At 45.8% G+C, this 20,310-nt stretch overlaps 1 protein-coding gene across 1 annotated transcript in view; it reads left to right on the forward strand.

The window, feature by feature from the left end:
- Positions 1-20,310, forward strand: part of Dmrt1 (doublesex and mab-3 related transcription factor 1) — a 117,344-nt gene that overhangs the window by 4,202 nt on the left and 92,832 nt on the right. The window lies entirely within an intron of this gene.

A 20,310-nucleotide genomic window follows, 5' to 3' on the forward strand; every position in this document is an offset into this window, starting at 1 on the left:
TCCCTCCCTCCCTCCCTCCCTCCCTCCTTCCTTCCTTTTTTCCTTGCTTGCTTCTTTCCTGTTTGGTCTTTTTGAGACAGGGTCTCACTATGCAGTGCAGGCTGGCCTTAAGCTCACTTTGTAGCCCAGGCTGGTCTCGAACTTGCACTCCTGAGTGCTGGGATTACAAGCGTGTAACATCATGCCCAGCCAGAATAATGTATTTCTGTGTCAGAAAAATTCACTTAATCGTGCTGGAGCTCCAAGAAATCTGTTAAGCAAATGTTCCGGAATTCTGGGGTTTCTGGCAATTAAAGAAAGTAGCCCACCTTATCTGTGAAACATAGCTTTCAAAACCCAAATGGAACAGATGCCTGAAACCAAGGATGTTGCTGAACCATCTATGTATATACTATGTTCTTTCCTATATATGCACACCTGTGACAGTTTATAAGGTAGGTACAATAGATTAACTGAACTAATAATAAAGCAGGATAACTATAACAACAGTGGATAATGAGAGTTGTCTAAAATTTACGGATTGTTTATTTCTGTGATTTTTTTTTAATTTAATGTTTCCAGGCCATGGTTGATTTCAGGTAACTGAAACAGCAACAGTAAAGCTTGGAGTAAGGGGCATGAAGATTCACAGTACACGTCTAGGGTCTGCGATGACTCCATGAAGTACACCTTACTGCATAGTACCACCTTCACTAAGCGCTCACACATTCCTTTCTTAAGTGGCGAACCTCTGGGCCCAAGCTGCTCACTGTATGTCAGTGATTAGCTTTGCAACTTAGGACAGGTCAGTTGAGTTCCTTGGGCCTTCTGTTCTGATTTCTCACAGATAAGGGAAGTGATTTGGCGGGTCTTAAAGGTCGCTTGAGTCTTGGCCATCGTGAAGGAGGAGGAAGGAAGCGTGCATCGCAGGCAGCAGGTAGCTGCATCTGTGTGTCTGCACGTTTTGAGATTAACAAAGGCCGGATGCTCTCTGACTTACGATGGGTCCGTGTCCTGAAAAACCCAGAGTACAGAGAACATTTCTTAACTCAGTATGCAATTAATGGACTGAACCTGCTGAGCATCGCAGCGTAATAACACAGTGCAGTGCAGAGTTTGCTTGTTTTTCTTCATAATCGTATGGCTAAGTAGGAGCTGCAGCGTGCTATTGCTCGTACCACCTAGTGCTATCTTGGGAAAATAGTGAAGTTCAAAATACGGTGTTTACTGAAATCCTACTGCTTTAGCTCTAGCTTTTTCTGCATGATTAATTTGCGAAATTCTAACTTGAACCAGAACTTTTCTTTTATGGATTGATTGCTCATACTATGAACTTAGAACATTTTCCAGACTTTCTTTTCATTGGACGAAAGAGGTTCTGATAGGATATTTCAGAGTGGCAAGAAGGAAAGTTACAGCAAGCAGCCACGGGGAACAGGAGAGAGGGTTCAGGGTCAAGGCAGATGTAGCCAGATCCTTCGTGCCTCTGGAGCGGGATGCCTTGGGATCATCTTGAACTCTTGAACAGGCACTGAGGGGGTGTCCAGGCCAATGTTGTGGGCTCCTGTGCAGGGCATAGGGCGGGGAGTCCTTGACTCTGGGAGCACTGCCTTCTCAGGAAGAGGCCTGTAGTTTTGGGCAGGAGCCTAGATGGTGCCTTCACAGGACTTCTGCCTGAGCCCCCAACGTGGGATTGATAACTTCACCACTGAGTCATGATTGGGCACAAAGGAGGCAGAAATACCAATAGAACTGAACTATAAAATACAGAGACAGAGAAAAAGGGAGGGAGAGAGAAACAGAGACAGACCTGGTTTTAGGCAGCAATGAGAGGCCAGCTTCTTATAGCACGCTATGAATACATATATAGCTTGTAGTAACCTGTAGAGATTGCATTCATTTAAAATAGAGTGCAAAATGTGTTCAGTTAAAGATTATTATTTTTCCAGTCCAGCCTGAGGTTCTCATTCTGTTATTCCAGGATTACTTGGCATGTATCCAGGCATATATGCCTGTTTGTCCTTTACATATTTGTGTACATACGTATACATACATAATATTTACATATTTAATATGAGGAGAGGGTTTTGTTTCCCACTCATTATAATGCATTTTTTTTTTTGGTCTTTTGAGACAGGGTCTCACTGTGCCGTTCAGGCTGGCCTTACACGCACTTTGTCTTGAGCTTACAATGATCCTCCAGCCTCAGCCTCCCAAGTGCTGGGATTACAGGTGTGCGCCACCATGCCCAGATTTTTGAATTTATCACAGTTTGGAATTTTTAATAGTCTAGATTTCCATTACACACGTATGGAAGGCCAGGATTTGACATGATTTACGAGAGTCAAGACTTGTAGGCATTGTCATAGAAGGGTGACAGTTATGAAGCTACTCACCTGGGGCCAGATGCTAACCTTCTTTCAGTGTCTGCTGCCTAATGTCTTGCTAGGCCAAGTGCTTAGATTTTTGGCTTTGAAGTTTTTTTCTCCTTTTGGTTCATACTTCATGTCTGTAAAATGTTTTAAGCACTCAAGACACACAAGGACACACAAGTGCCAGAAAACAGGAGTGAGAAATGCTCAAGAATTCTTGCCAAGATCATTGGCCAGACTCGTAGGATACTTCAAAGTGTGTGTGTCAAGCTGTGTTCCCCGCGGTCTCTACAGCCCTTGGTTACAAGGCTGGCTAAGTTTGGGCAAAGGATTGGCTGGATATTCATCAAATGAGTATATGACATTTTTGTTACTTTTTGTGATTACGGATATTAATGTGAAAAAAATAGCTTTTGAAGAAACTCTCTGCTCATTGCTGGTTCTTTTCTTTTGAGACAGGGTCTTGCTGTGTAGTTCAGGTTGGCCTTTAGCTGACTGTATAGTTCAGGCTGGCCTTACACGGTGATCCTCCTGCCTCAGCCTTCTCATACCAAGGATCAGGTGTTAGCAGGTATAATATTGATTGGCAAATAGTTTCTTCCCAACTGCTTTTGTGGCACTTAGGAAAGAAATAAGCAGTTTTGGCTATAAAAGATAAAGAATTAATATCAATTTCAGCATTTCTGCCACGATTTTATCTTTGGAATTATAGTAAAAAAAATGTACTTCTTTATTTTAAGCTTTTAGCTGAACTTTAAGGCATTCTTTCGCATTTGAGCTTCTCTGACTTACTTTCCACCTTATATCCCCTCTATCTCCTGTGTGCCCAAAGTCCTGGCTTACCCAGGACATCTGCTGAGGTCCGCATAGTTCTCTGCTTCTCCCTTGCTGTACTGAGACTGGTGGATGAAGGGCTGCATTGTGGAGCAGTCCCTTCGCGGCGCGTGCCCTATGCGAGCTGTGAATGTTATCTGCCTCGGGTCCTCCCTTCTGAAGCACTCTTGACTTCCATCCACACGCACGTCCATCCTCCCCCAAACAAGCCTCTCCTATGGTCTGGGGCCTCCCGTGGGGGCCGCTGCTGCCCTTGCCCTGTTGGGGGCTCAGGCCTGTCCCTAGCAGCGCAGGGGCCCCTCCTTCACACCGCCTCTTCCAGAGTGAGCACCTGCCAGGAGGGCAGAACGTTTCCTTGTGTGTCTTGAATGCTTAAAACTTTTTACAGACATGAAATGTGACAGTTTGGAAATCGGCTTTAGTTTTTGAAGTAGTTTTAGGTTCAAAGCAGAACGGGAGGGCACAGATTCTCCTCTGTGTCCCCTGCCCCTGCGTGCACAGCTTCCCAGTCCAGCTGATCCTCCGAGAGTGTTCCGTGGTACACCTGCTCTGTCACAGCGTCGCCTCCCAGCGCTGTGGGCTGCCTTCAGCCTCCTTCTTGGTGTTGCACATCCTGATAGACAAGTGGACAGAGTTGTCCACTGTATTCTAGTGCACAACTGTATAGTGACATACGTTATGCAGAGTGTTTCCACTGACCTAAACATCTGCACTGGGGTTATTTAAATTTAAAATAATATTTCGCTATTTTTAAAAGCTACAGTGTCTTGCTATGCAGCTCAGACTTGTAGTGATCCTCCTGTCTCGGCCTCCCCAGCGATGGGATGACAAGCACCCCCCCCCCCGATTTCTGGGCCAGCATGGTACGATCTGGCATGGCATGTGGTAGCGGGGATCGAACCCAGGTCCTTGTATTTGCCAGGCAGGCACTTAGACGGCTGTGTTATCTCCCCAGCCCTAATATTTCACTATTTATTTTGCAATTTTCTAACTTGTAAAGTAGGAAACATTTCATTCAAATGAGTAATAAAGGCATTCTATATACATTGGATTGGGAGTTTATTTTTAAACAGTCTGAGGGCTGGCGAGATACCTCAGTGAATTAAAGCACCTGCTTAGGCAGATACAGGGACCAGACTTTGATCCCTGGTATGCCTACTAGCCCTGCCCCCTGGGGTGCACTGAGACCTCAATTTGAGAGTGGATTGGGTGTGGTGGCTCGTGCCTGTAATTCCAGCGCTTGGGGGGCTGAAAACAGGAGAATCACTGAGAGTCCGACCTGTGTAGTGAGACCCTGTACTAAATACATTTTTAAAAAAATCTGGGCACTTAAGTGAAGTGGGCTCCTTTTGTAAGACAGCTCTCAATTGCAAGAATAATAGGAGATGCTCCTTAGGCTTTGAAAAGCCTTCCATTAAAAGCATTTCTAAATTTTACTGTCAGAGTTAAAGAAATTTCCAGGTTGTCCTACAAAACTCCTTGAACTGAAGCAGCAGGTGAAGGCTTGAATTAAAGAAAACCCTAGATGGTACTGATCATTTTGACAACCTGTTTTAAAGTGTCTCGGTATGTATCATTCATTTATTTCAAAGGAAGTCTAGTTAGGTGTCAGGTATCCCAGTTCAGTTGGCCTGATAGGAATTTTCTGTGGATAGTATTTTAGTAAAGTAATTGTAACAACCAAATTTAGAAAATACCTTCTAAACTTGTACCTTCAGTGTACCTTCAGCTAGAAAGGAAATTTAGCTAGAGCCATAAAAAGACATAAATACAGAGTTTAAAGCCACAAGTAAGTTTTATAGCAGCATATATAAAACACATAAAACCATGGACTGGTTTACATTTTTGTCTCCTTTGTTAAAAGGGCAGAGATTGCATCTTATTTATTTTATTCATCTGCGTAGTGTAGTATTTGGCTTTGTAGTTGATAGTCAATAAACCTTTGCTGAGCGAATGAATAAATGATCAGATTTGACGTTGTGTTTTGAAAAACTGGATAAGTAAGCAATCACCAGCCCTCCTGTGGACATCAGAGCAAAATTATTGATGTTCACTGTACATCTTGTATGTTTTAAAAATGTCTGAATTTTTAAAATGTATTTTTAGTACAGGGTCTCACTATGTAGATCAGACTCGTAATGATCTTCCTGTTTTCAGGCTCCCAAGTACTGGGATTATAGGCGCAGGCCACCATGCCCAGTCTCAATTGCATCTCAGTGCGTCCCAGAGGCGGAGCTGGCACAGCATGGTGGGGATCGAACCCCAGCCACAGTGCTCTGCCTAAGCAGATGCTTTAGTCCGCTGAGCTGTTTAGCTGGCCCTATACCCAGTTTTTGTACAAATGTATTATCCTCTTTGAATATGTAGCTAGGAGTACAGGTTGTAGAATCTTAGGATAACTCTGTGCTTAACATTTTGAGACATTATCAGGCTGTTTTTCAAAGGGGCAGCACTATTCTACATCCTTACCAGCAGTGAGGAATCTTCAGACTTCCAAGTTTTTCTTAAATAAAGGATTAGATGCTGTCATTCTGGATGATATTATAAGTAGCTGAAACCTGGGTAGAGTGTCTGAGGACCTGGGAATCAGTGCCAATGGATGGACAGCTGACCTTCAGATCACCGCTGAAGGGAGCGTCCCAGGGACTTTGAGGAATTTGCAGCAACAGGTGCTTGCCGCGCTGGAGAAAGGCTAAAATGCCGTGCGGTGACCCTGGGCGCTGTGCTCCTGGGGTGCAGCCTTCCACTTGCTGCCGTAGTGGCACCCAGAGCTCCTCTGGGTTGCTCGTTGCCCTTGCTCACCCGCCACTGTCCCCCTGGAGTCCTCAAACCATGCATTCCTGGTTATCTGCTGCTCTGAGGATCTTTTCACCCTGAGTCTCCTGCAGCTCTTTGGGTCTTGTGGATGCTCAGTCTACAGCTAGTTTGTAAAAAATTTCTATTGTGAAAGTATGCAGAATTTAAGATCTAGCATCTTAGCAATTTTTCAGTTCAGTGACATTCACACTGTTGTGCCTCTGTTGCCACTGTCTTTCTCCAGAACTTCCCAAACCCAAATTCTGTTCCCACTAGGTCATAACGCCTTTGCTTTCCCTTGTTAACCAACTTTCGTCGGAAGCCTGCCTCTGCCTATTCTGCGTTCTTCAAAATTGCACAGCGCTCCGCTTCACTCGTACACTCTCCTGCCCTGAGCCAGTTCCTTTGTCAGCTCCTTCTTTCCTCTCTCCTACCCACCCCCCAGACCTCCCACCAATTTTGCTGTACTGTAAAACTTTTGCTTTTCCTGTGGGTCTAACCTGTACTTCTGGGGTAATGGAGACTCCAGAGTCTCTCAAATCAAAGTTATTTTTTAGAAAAAGATTTTTTTTTTTTTTTTGGTCTTTTTGAGACAAAGTTTCCACTCCACAGTTCAGGCTGGCCTTCAACTCACTTTTTATCCCAGGCTGGCCTAGAACTTGCAGTGATCCTCCTGCTGCACCTCCAAGTGCTGGGATTACAGGTGTGCACCACCACATCTGGCCAAAGGATTGAGTTTTGTAAGGCAAGGCATGGAGGGGGTTATGAACTAACACTTTAAACAGGATAGACTTCATACCTCTATCAGATGATCTGAACTCTGAGCCTAGGGGTGCTCAGTCTTGCCAGGAAGGGGAGGAAGCAGAACAGGAATGTTCGAGGGCTCCCCATTACCCTAGCTGCTGTCTCACTGGTTCCTGGTTTCTTAGCCATCCTTTGGCATTTGCTGCTGCTTCTTTTGTCTTTGTATCACCTGCCACCCCTTCATTCTCCTTCTTCTTCTTTCTCTTACTCTCTCTCTTTCTCTTTTTGGTTGGTGCTTAGAATTGAACCCAGGACATTGGACATGCTAAGCATGCATTCAACGCCTGAGTGATAACCCCACCACTTTTTATTTTATTTTGAGATGGGATCTCACTGAGCTGCCCAGGCTGCCTCCTTGAATTTAGCGTCTTCTTGCCTCAGCCTCCTGAGTAGCTGGGATTACAGGTGTGCGCCACCTCACACAGCCCTTTGTGGTTTTCACAAATGATGGAGGTGTATGTCTGCACTTCCCCTTCATTTTGAGGTGTCTTACTTTTCAGTGGATAAAAAAGTTTGCTCCAAGGACAGCTTTTGGCTCCCATGTGAAAATTCAAATAAATATCGATCACTATTGTTGAGCAAATTGCATTTCAAGCTAAGTTTACCCTCATGCCTTAGGTTTTAGGCAGACTTCATAATTGCTAATCCAGTCTTATTTTACAGTACCATTGAACACGCTTTTCAGAAAAAAAAAAAACTTGAGACTCTGAAACTATGAACAGCTGGCTTGTTGTCAAATGAAAATATTGATTCGGTGTTATAGTAATAGCAGATTTTCTGATGTTTATTGGCAGCAAGAGTTCTTAGTTATTGCTTTAGCTATCCCATGTCGGTTCAGTTGGGTGTATGCTGGCAGACGGCGTCAGTATTGATTTCCACGCTCCCAGTACCTATCCCAGGTTTTGGACTCCCCTTAACTCTGGTATCGGGGTTTTTGAGGCTTATCTAAAATACGTAGGCCATGGGGCTGGTGAGAGGGTTCAGTGGTCTAAAGCACCTACTTAGAACAAGCTTAGCAAATCACAGGGACCGCGGTTCAATCCCCCACGCCACATGCCAGCCAGCCCCGTCCCTTGGTGGGCTGAGCTGGCCACACACACACACACACGTACACACACATAAATAAATAAAATTTATAGTAAAATAAAATAAAATATGTAGGCCATGTATTAATTCTGCCAAGCAGATTAGATTCATTAGGCACTAATAAACGTTGCTGAACTGGATTGAATTTGTCTCTGCTATTGAGCCTGCTGTTTGTTTATTTGTTTATTTATTTCTGGTGCTGGGAACCAGAACTCCTGACAGGCACTGTGCCTCTGAGCTGTGTCCCTGGTTGAGCCTACTGTTTAAGCATGATTTTTTTTTTTTTTTTTTTAAATTTAGTACAGGGTCTACAGGGGCTCATTACATAGATTGGACTTGTAGTGATCCTCCTGTTTTCAGCCTCCTAAGTGCTGGGATTACAGGTGTGCGCCACCAGGCCCAGTCTCAATTGCCATCTCAGTGCGCCCTGGGGGCGGGGCTGGCATGGCACGGGGATCGAACCCCAGCTGCTGCATCTGCCTAAGCAGGTGCTTTAGTCCGCTGAGCTACATGGTTGGCCCTAGGATCCTTTTCCTTACTCTTTTTCCATTTCAAAACTTAACCTGTTTGGGGCCGGGAAGATAGCTCAGTAGAGTAAGTGCTTGCCTGGCAAGCGCAGGGTCCTGAGTTCAATCCCTGGTACTGCAAAAACAAAACAAAGCAAAATAAAAACACAACAACAACAACAAAAAACAACCTGTTTAACAAGTATTCATTGTGCATTGGGCATGCAGGCCCTCTTCTAGGTACGTGATATATAACAGTGCATAGAAATCTGTCTTTCATGGACCTTATGCTTCTTGGTGGTTGGGACAGTTGATAAACAAGGACATTAATAAATAAGGTATTTTCAGGAAATGCTATGATAAGGAAAACCAGAGTGGTATGATGGATGTGACCAGAGGCGCAGTGCTGTTGTCGACAGGCTGGGCAGTCGGGAGGAAGGCCTCTCCAGGAGGCTGGGCTGGAGCCCGTCCTGAGTGCTGAGGCACCCTATGCTTTAGGCTCTGGGGAGCAAGCGCTGCAGGCGGACGGGGCCTGGGGCGGCAGGCAGGCAACTCTTCTGGGGTGCTGTGAGCGGCAGGGTGGCTTCAGCTGGGGTGCATCACCCTTACCCGGCTGTGTAGACCAGGGAAGGGCAGGGATTTTTATCCTCAGTGCCATGGAAAGTCACTGGGGGGTTGAAGTGGTGAGATGTGGCTTGATTCACTCTCAAATGGTCTCTCTGTGCTGTGTGGGTTAGAGTGAGGAAGCTGAGAGAGAGCAGAGGATGATGCGCTAGATGCGCGTGCTGTGTGGACAGGGCTGGTGTCAGGAGAGAGGAAAAGAAGGGGCAGGGCGGGAGGTGTGTTAGGAGGGGAGGGTGGTGGTGTGTCCGCGGTACTTCTTCCAGAGGGCAGATGCCGCAGCATTGGCAGGTCTTGGCTGCTGATGGGGCTTTCCTAGTCCGAAGTACGAGCAGTTGGACTTTGGCATGGCCAGCAGAGTGAAGGCCCCCAACGAACGGCTCTGCCTAACCCTGGAGCCTGTGCGGATGTCACCTCCTGTGCTTTGAGGGCTCTGCGTGTGTGGTCACAGCCATAACCTGGTGATGAAGACCTGATTCTGGATTTTCCAGGGTCTAGTGGCATGAATCCTTAACAATGGAGAAGCTGCCCAGCGGCTATAGAGACAGCATGGCAGCAGGTGACCCAAGGGAGAGACTTGATGTTCTGCTGCTACCTTTGAAGATGGAGGAAGCTGCCTTCCTCACTCCCGGGGAGGAAAGAGACCTACATTGTCTTGGAACAGTCCCTACCTGACAGCCAGCGTGGAAGTAGAACCTGAGGCCTGTTAACACAAGGAACTGAGTTTTGCCAACGCCTCAAATGCTAGGGAACAGATCTCCCCTGGGGCTTCATGCTGTCGCCTTCAGAGAGAACCTCTCTGGGCCCACAGAACTGCAAGAGCTGAAGTTTGTGTAATTGAAGTGGTGAGATTTGTGGCCGTGTGTTACGTGACAAGAGATAACTAGCATAGAACGTGTAGTCTGTGATCCACCTTTCTTTCTCACTGGCGAGGTGAGGATGAACACCTTCCCCTCTCCTTTGTGTGTTTTCAGCGAACCACCTAAAAGCGTCCTCTGCCTGTTTCAGTGTTGGACCCTGCTCAGTAACTTTTCTCTTACTGCTAAGACAAAATACTCAACACCTAAAGTTAAAGGAAGAAAGGGTTTATTTAGCTCACAGTTTGTAGAGGGTTCAGACTGTAATTGGCTGGCTCCAAGGCAGGGCGGCACGTGGTGGTGGTGGCGGGACACAGTTTATGGTAGCCAAGGTGGCTGAAGACAGCAAGAGAAGCAAGAAAGGAGTGAGGGAGAGAGCAAGCCTCTTTCTGTTTCTTATGTTGTTTTATTTTATTTATTTACTTATTTTTTGTGGAACCATGGATTGAACTCAGGCCCTTGCATTTGCCAGGGAAAGCGCTTATTCCACTGAGCCATCTTCCCGGCCCCCTTTTTTTGATTGTCTTTTGTTTGTTTGTTTTATTTTTTAAAGAGCGTACAAAGCAGTATTGAAACAAAAAAATTACAAATTATACAGAATTTCACTAAACAACATGAATTTCACAGTATTTGTTGTATGGCATAGTGTTTGTCTACAGATTAGCTGTTCATATTACTAGATGTATACATGCAAAATTGGAAGAAGAGAAAAAGAAAAAATATATAAAAAAGTAAGAAGAGGGCTGGGTAGATAGCTTGGTGGGCTAAGTGCCTGCCTGGCAAGCTTAAGGACCTGGGTTAAATCCCTGGTACTGTGTGCTGTGTGCCAGCCACTGAAACTAGGTGTGGTGGCTCATGCTGGGGAGGCTGAGACATAAGGATCACTGTGAGCCCAAGATGTTTAGGGAGATCTTATATCAAATAAATAAATAAACAGATTTTTATTTATTTATTTATTTATTTTTTGCAGTACCTGGGATTGAACTCGGGGCCTTACACTTGCCAGGCAAGTGCTTATTCTACTGAGCTATCTCCCTGGCCCCAAAAGTTGAGATTTTTTTTTTTTTTTTGGCTGGCTAAGGCTGCCTTAAGGGAGGGTTTGGTAATACAGGTGGAGGTGGGGATTGAACCGCGGTATCCTGCGCTTGACTGCATTTCCATGAGCAGGCACTTAAACAACTGAGCTAACTGGCAGGCCCCCTAACAGTGATCCTTGCCATTTGTACTTCTTCCTCTGAGAAGCCACCCCTGTATTGTGTGCAGGTCACTTGCCCTAGATCCGGTGGAGCAGTCACACCCTTATCCCAGCATTGGACCAGGAATCAATCATAAACCCTAGACTCAGCTGCCTCTGGAAGCCTATGCTCCTTGACTGTGTGAGGCTATGGGGGGATCCAGACCCCAACATAGCAGACCCTCTGCCAACATCCAGACTTCTTCCTTGTTGGTTAGAGCCTGGCCCTTCGTGATGTCGGGTGCGGCCTCTGATTCTTGCTGTCCTGCTTGGTGTATGAGACAGATCGGAGACAGGCTGCGCAGAACGGTTGCTGCAGGCCTGAGTCCTGCTTCCTGCATTCTGGGGGACAGGCGGAGACCCAGAAGCTGCAGCTATTATCCTTCCTGTTAGGGCTTTGCATAGCCACATGAAGAGGGCCCAGGCATGGCCAGACTGCTGCCATCTTTGTGTCCTTCCAGCTTCTGTGTTCAGTTCAGCCATGAGCAGAGCTCAAGCCAAAGGCCTCAGAGACCAAACCATTTCACAGTCATGTTCTAAAAAGTTCAGGGTTTAATAAATGACAAGCTATGGTATAACCATGACAGAACCAAGGAGGTGTGTAGTTGTGCTTTGGTATCCTTGAGAATTTTTCTGTCCCCCAGTCAGTGTCAAATTCCTGCAAGCTTTGGTTGCTTCTGTCAAGTGGCGCAGTATCAGCATTACAGCTCACGCACATCCTTCCATATACTTGAAATCATTTTTGAATTTTCCCGTATGCCCAATAGCAGGTGAGTAATGGTTTTAATAGGCCTGGGGGACAGCTCAGTGGTGGAGCACTTGCTTAGCATGTGTGACACTCTGGATACTGTCACCAGCATGGCAAAAAAAAAAAATGTTATTGCAACTGTATTGTTCAGTGAATAACGACTCTGGAAAAAGTATCAGTAAAGATGGAGCATTCAAAGGCCTGACTGCCGAGTATACGGAGCAGATGTGGGTGAACAGTGCGTGTTATGGTTTGTGTGTAGTTGTCCCCCGAATGCCTCATGCAGTTATGGGGCAGAATTCTGGAGGTTGTGATTAATGCATGATCTAATGCTGGGGTTATGGTGTGAGTGTTACACCCACCCTGGTGCAGGTAGCCTGGCTGCGTATAAGGAAGGGAGAGAGGCCTGCTCTCTGTCTCTGCTGCTGCCACGTCACTGCTCGCTTTTGGCTCTTGCTATTCTACTATTTTCCTCTGCCATGAACTGCTGCCCTCTGCCATGTGCCACCCTGCCTGGGAGGCAGCTGAGTATGGACTGAAATCTCCACAACTGTGAGCTAAATCAACCTTTCCTTCCTTAATTTTGGGGGTCAAATATTTTGTCCTAGCAATGAGAGGAAATTAATGGAGACAGTGTTCAAACCGTGAATCCAGAGAGGTGTGTGATTTGTGGAATGACAGGCGATAGCAGGTGTACCGGTATAGCCTTCACGTGACCTTGGTGTAGCTCCGGTTTTGTGTTTTAGATCTTTCTGCAATTTTTAGCTAATTTGGATAATTTAAACCTCCAGTAATTTTTTTTCCTCCAGTAATTTTAAAATAATTTTGATCCATAATTGGTTGAATCCTTAGAGGCAAAGTCTGAGCTGGAGAGAGGCTGACTGCATGGCCTTGGCAGGTATTCTGGTTAAGAGAAGCTAATCTTATTCTTACCAGCACTGTCCCTTTGCATGTGTTTTACTTACTTTTCTTGTTGCTGAGACAAAAATACAAAGATGAAGGAGAAAGCTTATTTAGCTTACAGTTTGTGACCGGGTGGCACGGCAGACGCGCAACAGTTCATAGCGGCAGCAGACAGCAAAGGCATCAAGAACAAAGAGGGGGGATAAGCCTTTCCCTCCTACACTGTGTGTAGGCTCCCTGCTCCTAGGGCGGGTGTAGCACTCACACCTCCAACCCCAGCAGTAGGCAGTGAACCAACCTAACTAGATTCAGCCACCTCTGAGCAGCCAGCCCCCTGCAGCCACATAAAGCTTTGGGTGGAGGGAAGCATCTAGACACAGCCCAAAACGGCATGAAATCAGAAAGCTGGTTACCTCTCAGATGTTTTCAGATAATTTCATGTTGCACTGATGTGGAATGAGTGCTAGCATTATTATGGCGTGGCCGTGCCAGGTTTGCTGTGTAAAGCGAATGGCAGATGGCAGTAGAAGCTTGATCAAAGGTAGTGGAGATTGAAGGCAGGTAGAAAAAGAATTCTGCTGTAGCCTTGATGACATCATAGGCGGGAGGAGTGCTGTCCCATTGAAATAACTTGGTAAGACCTGGGCTCCGGGACCCAAACCTCAGCTTGTTTTCTTACCTCTGGCTCTGGGAAGATTGATTGATTTCTTTGTGTGTCCATTCCTTCATTTGTGGAATGGATAAAGAAATAAGGTGTTTTATGTGGTTCTCCTAGAGTTGCTGTGGTGCTCATCTTTTTCACAAGGTAATGTACTTCTGGTGTGCAGTTTTTCATCAAGTATAAGAAAGCTATAAAAATTATCTGCAAACTGGGATGAAGTACATATGCAGGTCCTAGAACTCGAGTGTCACACTCTACCGCGAGCAGATGAGCGAACCTGGCTGTGACCTGTCAGGTACTTGGAAGCCGACTTCTGCCAGAATGAAGCTGCACAAACAGTAAGAATTGTGCCTTGGGGTGTGGACTGCTGAATCATCGCACCCCCTGCGTCTTCCCAGGAATTTCAGAGATGCATCTGTTACATTCAAATGTGATAGTTGGGCGGGGGGGTGTTGCACCAGGAATTGAACTCAGGACCACATGCTTTCCAGGCAAGTGCTGTGCCACTGAGCTAAATCTCCAGCCCCGGAAAATGTTTTAAAATATAATGGTAAAATACACTCATCAAATGCCCTTCTTTGTGTGACCTCGCTTTTCTGTTTTGTGGGCTTTCTGGTCAGTGTCATCAGTGTTAGCCATCTGTTCTCTTTTCTAAGGGGAGGGAGGAGGCTGTGGAACCACGCAGCTTCTCCGGCTCTTGAGACGGGGAGGCTGCTTTCAGCCAAATAGAGTAAAGCACCTTCACGACCTTGCTGTCCTTCACAGAAAGCACTCTTAGAAACCACCAGAACATGTGTGAGCTCAAGACAAGGCTCAGCCTGCTGGGGTAAGGGGGTATCCCATTGTGCGGACTGCTTATCACCTCAGGAAGACATGTGGAGAAGCAGCATTCGGTGTCTCTATTGTCCACTGTGAGGAAAGGGGCTCACTCACCTCGTGATGAGGATACTTTTAAAGTATTTAGTTGTAGATGTTTTGTTTTTTGAAAACATCTCCAAAACTGTGTTTATTTGAAAACACAAAGTTTTTCCTGGAGGGCAGAATAGCAGTAGGAAGTCTCAAGGATACTGTTCAGCTGGTACCCAAGGCAGCAGTGGGCAGGCGTGACCAGGCAGGCGCAGCACATGGTGTGTGGAACTCCTCCTTAGCAAGCTGGGGGTGGGGGGCGTCCTAGGATCCCACCCCGGGAGCCCCGTCATCCGCTTGATGCGGTGTGCATTTGCTTTATCGCTTTCTTTCTCTCAAGTGTTATCTGAGTGATGGAATTATGAGTTATAGGAGAAGAGGAGTAAGAGGCACATCAAAGAATTTTTTGTGCCTTCGAATAAGGGACCTTATTGGTTTGAGGTTGTTAGCTTTGGGTGTGCTGTCTTCATCCCGAAGCACCTGGGGTTTGTTTTTCTCTAAAAGATGTAGATAAACTAGAGAGAATCCAGGGAAGGGCAACAAAAATGATGTATGACTTGGAGAGAAGGAGAATAACAGTCTATAAATATTTGAAAGGTAATATAAAAGAGGGAGAGAGATTATTTACAGCCGCAGAGAGGACTTTGACAGGGAACAAAAGCTTGCATCTAGGAGCAGGGAGATTGGGTTAGGGTTGAAGAAAAACAAAGTGTAATAAGGATGATTAAGCAAAGAAATGTAATTCTCACATTCGTTTGTGTTTCCAGGAGCCAGAATGGCAGAATAAGTGATGGTCCTCAAACAAAGGACACACGTGTGACCGTGAATCAGATCTTACCAATTCCTCCATGTGCTTTATTTATTGGTCCCTGTGTGCATAGTTTAATTTTCAACTCCTTCCCACTTCATCTTGAGAAGTTAGTGATATTTCTAATATGCCTCGCTTTCTTTCACTGAGTGCCTGCCTCGTGGCAGGTGTTGTCTTGGCTGCTGTGTTATTTATGTTTTCATTTAATGTTTGCAGCAACTCTGTAAACTAGGAACTATTCTTTCACTTGGAAAGAAATCGAGACTCAATATATTTGTTTAACATCACATGCGAGTGATGCAGTTGGGATTGAAGTTGATGGCTAAGACCTGCAGCCCCCGCTAAGGTTGCGTGTTAGGCTCTGTGCTCTGGGCCATTGACGTCATCCTTGGGGTACCTGGGACCCACTAGCCGGTCAGGTGAACAGTTTGTGTCCAGGCGCAGGGGTCAGTAAAATAGACACTATCCAGGGTGTGCTTTCCTTTTTCCTTTTCTGAGAAATTTTCTCAGTATCAGTTAAGTGCTGTGCTAGTAATGTGTTATCAGATTTTCTCATTCTACAAGGTCAGCTGTGCCATAGCTGTTAGTTGTCCTTGCAGGTGTGGAGTGGTGTGTACAGTCTAATTTAGGAAAAGGTTATTTTATAAGGCAGGCATCATCCTGGACCTTGTGTGCTAGATGGAGTGGGCATCCCTTTGTAGTACTCGGTAGTTTCTTTACTTTTGTGGCTTTTCTGTTTTCAGTGAACACTGTAGAGTGCCCAGAAATCAAAACAGACTATACCAAGGTATCACTTAGAGTAACACTGGGCAGTGGTCGACGTGACGCAGTGGCACTACGCTCTGTGCTCAGCAGTAGCCTGGTCCTCGGCCCAACCCCCAACCCCTACATCTCCCCCAAAGTGTTGAGGTTCTGTATGTCATTGAAAGAAATTACCGTGGTTGAACTCCGAGGTCGAGGTTGCATGACCAGACTCCAGCTGCTGCTCCTTCGCTCATAGACCGGGCGCCTTTCTAAGTGGCAGCAAGCTCTTTCTTCAGGCGGCACCGCAGTTTCTGCTCTCAACCTCCTGTGGTTATTGTGGGGGGTCACTAGGAGTGTCTGTATCTGTATATGTAATGCTTTTCACAAATTGTGAGGTCTGCCTTACGGGTACTAAGATTAAAAGTCAGAACCGTTTGTATCAGTGGCTCTTCAGTTTGATGTAGACAAACTATAAGCTCCTCTTGTTCAAAAGTCTGTTTTACTTATTAATGGTTACTTTCAAGGAGGTTGTCATTTTCTTTCTTTTTTGTTTGTGTATTTACAACAGGGTCTACAGGGTCTCACTACACAGATCGGACTCATAGTGATCCTCCTGTTTTCAACCTCCCGAGCGTTGGGATTACAGGTGCGCACCATCATACCTAGTCTGTGGTTGCCATTTTCTAATGGGACAGCATCTGATTTTTGGTTGTTGTTTATTTTTTGAGATGGGAGTCTTGCTGTATTATCCCAGCTGGCCTTGAACTTCTGGGCTCAAGGAATCCTCCTGCTTCAGCCTTCTGAGTATCTGAGACTACAAATACCCGACAGGATTCCTGACTGTAGTGTTAAGTTTTTCTTTTGTCAGGGACACAACAGAAGTGCCAGTGAGTTTCCAGGATGGTGTCCCGCTAACAACCGCAGCTTTGCCTGTCTTTTCTTCCTAACTGTGGTGGCATTCAGGGAAGACTCTGCCACATTCCTGGGCAAAGGTCACTGGGATAGAAATCCCAAATAATGACATTTTTCATTCATAGTTTTCTGTGTGCCAATCCTGTCCTTCCTTTTGGAGTTGTGTGCCTCTTGAAAATAAAGAGCTTTTTGTTTTCTGTTGCTGTGCCATTGTTCCCAAGTGGTCCCAGTGAATTCCTTGCTCAAGTCATCCCTAGATTACTTTTGCTGTAAACTGCAGTGATTTGCCTCTGACCATATTTCTCCCAAGGTCTCCTATCTCAGTTACTTGTAAGGCTACTCCTCCCCTCTCTTGTTCTCTTTGATCTTTTATAATTGGCTTAGAACTCTTCCATATTTAATCTTCAGTGACTTTGTTTCTCCTCCCTGCTTTTGCTTTTTCAGCCCCTGGAGATTTAATAATCGGTTTCTTATTACTTTCTAATTCTTTACCGTGACATATTTTGTGTGGCACTGGTAATAGTCTTTTCTGTTTGTCTACGCATTGGCTTTATTTTAGCTGTTAACGCAGGACTGCATTATGTCCGTGTTTTGGCCAGTAACGAACAGAGCCCTTTCCGTTTTGTGGGCTTGGTGGGCTTCCAACGTACAGACGTGGCGAACCTGCAGACGCCTGCTTGTATGTGGCAGTGTGGTACAGTGAGTGGGTCATTCAGCTGGAGTGGCAGAACGAGTTGGTTGAGTTTATGAGAGCTTTTTTCATAAGTTTTCCTTTCTGGAGCAAATTACTGTGACTGTCCACCATGTAAGAAAAGCCATTTCGGCGACCTCTCCTGTGACTGCCTTTCAGTGACTCCTTCCTGCGACAGCCTCCGTAATGAGTTTCCCGCACAGCCAGCTTGTCACCTCTGAAGTCCTCTTCGTAGCACTGTGCTCTCTTCTCAAAGGGTCGGAGTCACTTTTGGGGTTTAGTTCTGGTCTTGTAATTAAGCCAGGAGAGCCTCAATCTCAAGGCTGTCCCAAATAGTGAGGACCCCAAATTTCTCACCTTCTCAACTCTTTAAACTGGAGTCTGCGATGGCTCCGGGAGGTGTCGCTGCACTCTTCGACTTTCCTCTCCTGTGGGAGATCTTGATCTGACGTCCTCAGGGGCTGTGACCCAAGAAATGTTAAGAACTAGTGCTGTAAGTGTAGGCCAGTCATCTTCTAAAGAACTCCGCTTCTCGTCTTGTATTTGCTTTATCTCTGTAAGTTGGTTTACCTTTTTTGTATCAATTCCTGCATAATAGAGGGCAGAAATTCTATTTTTTAGTGTACTTCTTAAAAAATAATGACTTTCAACAGGGTGGGGTGGCACACAGTGGGATCTGAGCCCTTGGGAGGCAGAGGCAGGAGACTGGTGCAAGTTTGGGGTCAGCCTGTGCTACATAGTAGTTCAAGGCCAATCTGAACTACGTAGCAGGACCCTGTCTCAAAAAACCCAACCACAACCCCCCCCAACAAAACCGAAAGCCCCAGCTTTATTGAGGCCCCATTTACGTACTACAAAATTGGCCCATGTTAGGTGGTATCTTATATTCAGAGTTACACTAACGTCCTTGTTCCATTTCAGAATTTTTCACGTATTCTTCCTCTGAGAACTTGCCCTCCTAGTAGCTGCTCTCCAGCTTCTCCTTCCCCTGCCTCCAGCATCCACTAGCATGCCCTTATGGCTGAAGAGTTTCCTGTCCTAGACACGCAAGTGGAATTACGCAGCATGTGTTTGGTTTCTTCCTCCTCGCTTGAGTGTTTTCCATCCCTTGTTGTAGGATGCCATCCCTTTTTATTGCTGAGTCGTGTTCCATGGTATGAAATATCCCATTTTGTTTATCTGTTCATCCTTAGTGGAGAACATTCACCTACAGCTTGTGTGTGTGTGTGTGTGTGCACGCGTGTGCGCACACGCTTTGTTTGCTGGAGTACCTGCAATAGCTCGGAGAGGAATTGCTGAGCCATGCATGGTGACTGTTAATATTTTGAGTAACAACAGCCGTCTTCCAAAAGTAGCTGTATCATTTTACATTTCCTACAGCAACAGAAATGGGACCCCCATTCTCTTCACTTCAGCATTTGTTCTACGTCTTTTTGGCTTTAGCTTCACTTGTGGACAGGAAGTGGTAGCACCCTGTTTTTGTTTCTGGTTTTTTGGTACTGGGCATTGAACTCAGGACCTTGGGCTGCCCAAGGTTTTGATTTTCATTTGTCTGCTGGCTCAAGATACTGAGCCTATTTGTGTGTGCTTATTGGTCACTTTTATGTCTTCTCTGTAGAAATGGAGAAATTGAGCCCTCTGTCCATTTTTAATTTGGGTAATTTTTACTGCTGAGCACTTAAAATAATCCTGTATGCCCATGTGGCTTATATGGTCTTTCAACATGGCGAGGTGTTGTGAGGGAGCCGTGGTCTTGGGCTCCACGCTGTGTGCTTTCACATATGCTAATGTGTGTGGATAGAAGGAGCAGTGAAACAGAGAGGGGGCATGGCTTACCCATGGAAACGGGACGGGTGACGCGCAGGGCCTTGGGGAGGGCTCTTCAGCAAGAGTGTGGTCTTCTAATGCCTTTTCTTAGAGACTAAGGCTGTGGACCTCCAGAGATAGGCCAAACAGGGCAGTTTGGGAAGTGAGAATAGGAAAAGAAACGAGAGAGCAAACTTGTCTTCTGGTACTTCTTTGAAAGTAATTGAGTTACTAGGAAGAATGAAGTATTGGGCTGGCCAAATAGCTCAGCAGATTAAAGTGCCTACAATCAGGTGCAGGGGCCGGGGATTCAATCCCCGGGGTGCGCTGAGACAGCAATTGAGACTGGTTGTGGTGTCGCCTGTCTATGATCCCAGCTCTTGGGAGGCTGTAAATGGGCAGATCATTGTGAGTCCCATCTAGTTAGCAGTGAGACCCTGAACATGTCATAGACCCATAGACCCTTCCTTAAAATACAAAAAAAAAAAAAAAAAAAAAGAAAGAAAGAAAGAAAGAAATATTACAGGAAGTGGGCTTGTTTAGCTTTGAGATGGAATATACCTGAAAACCATTCAAGGAAATAAACTATTCTTACAGAATATGGTGACTATGCATTGTACATCTTTAGAGATTAAATGAGGACCTAGGTTTGAAACGACGTTGGTGTGCTGGCCTGCCAGCTGGAGCTGGAGACACAGGCCGATTTCTTCTTGAGTGATCCACTCTGAAGGTGTCGCGTGAGCAGACTTGGGTCAGTCTTTCGGATTTCTCCCTTCTGTAGGGAGCCCAGAGTAGGGGAGCAGTTGTCAGGAGGGTCATAAAACCTGACTGTTTGTATAGCTAAAGCATTGTAGATGCCTCCACCTTTATATCTAAATTTAGTGCTTGGGGCTGGAGAGATGGCTCAGTGGTCTAAGGCACCTACTTGGAACAAGCTTGATAAAGCACAGAGACCGCGGTTCGATTCCCCCAGCACCACATGCCAGCCAGCTACGCCCCCTGGTGGGCTGAGCTGGCCACACACACACACACACACACACAC

This window comes from Octodon degus, unplaced genomic scaffold (genome assembly GCF_000260255.1).
Source record: "Octodon degus isolate 3935 unplaced genomic scaffold, OctDeg1.0 scaffold00087, whole genome shotgun sequence".
Classification (NCBI taxonomy): Eukaryota; Metazoa; Chordata; class Mammalia; order Rodentia; family Octodontidae; genus Octodon; species Octodon degus.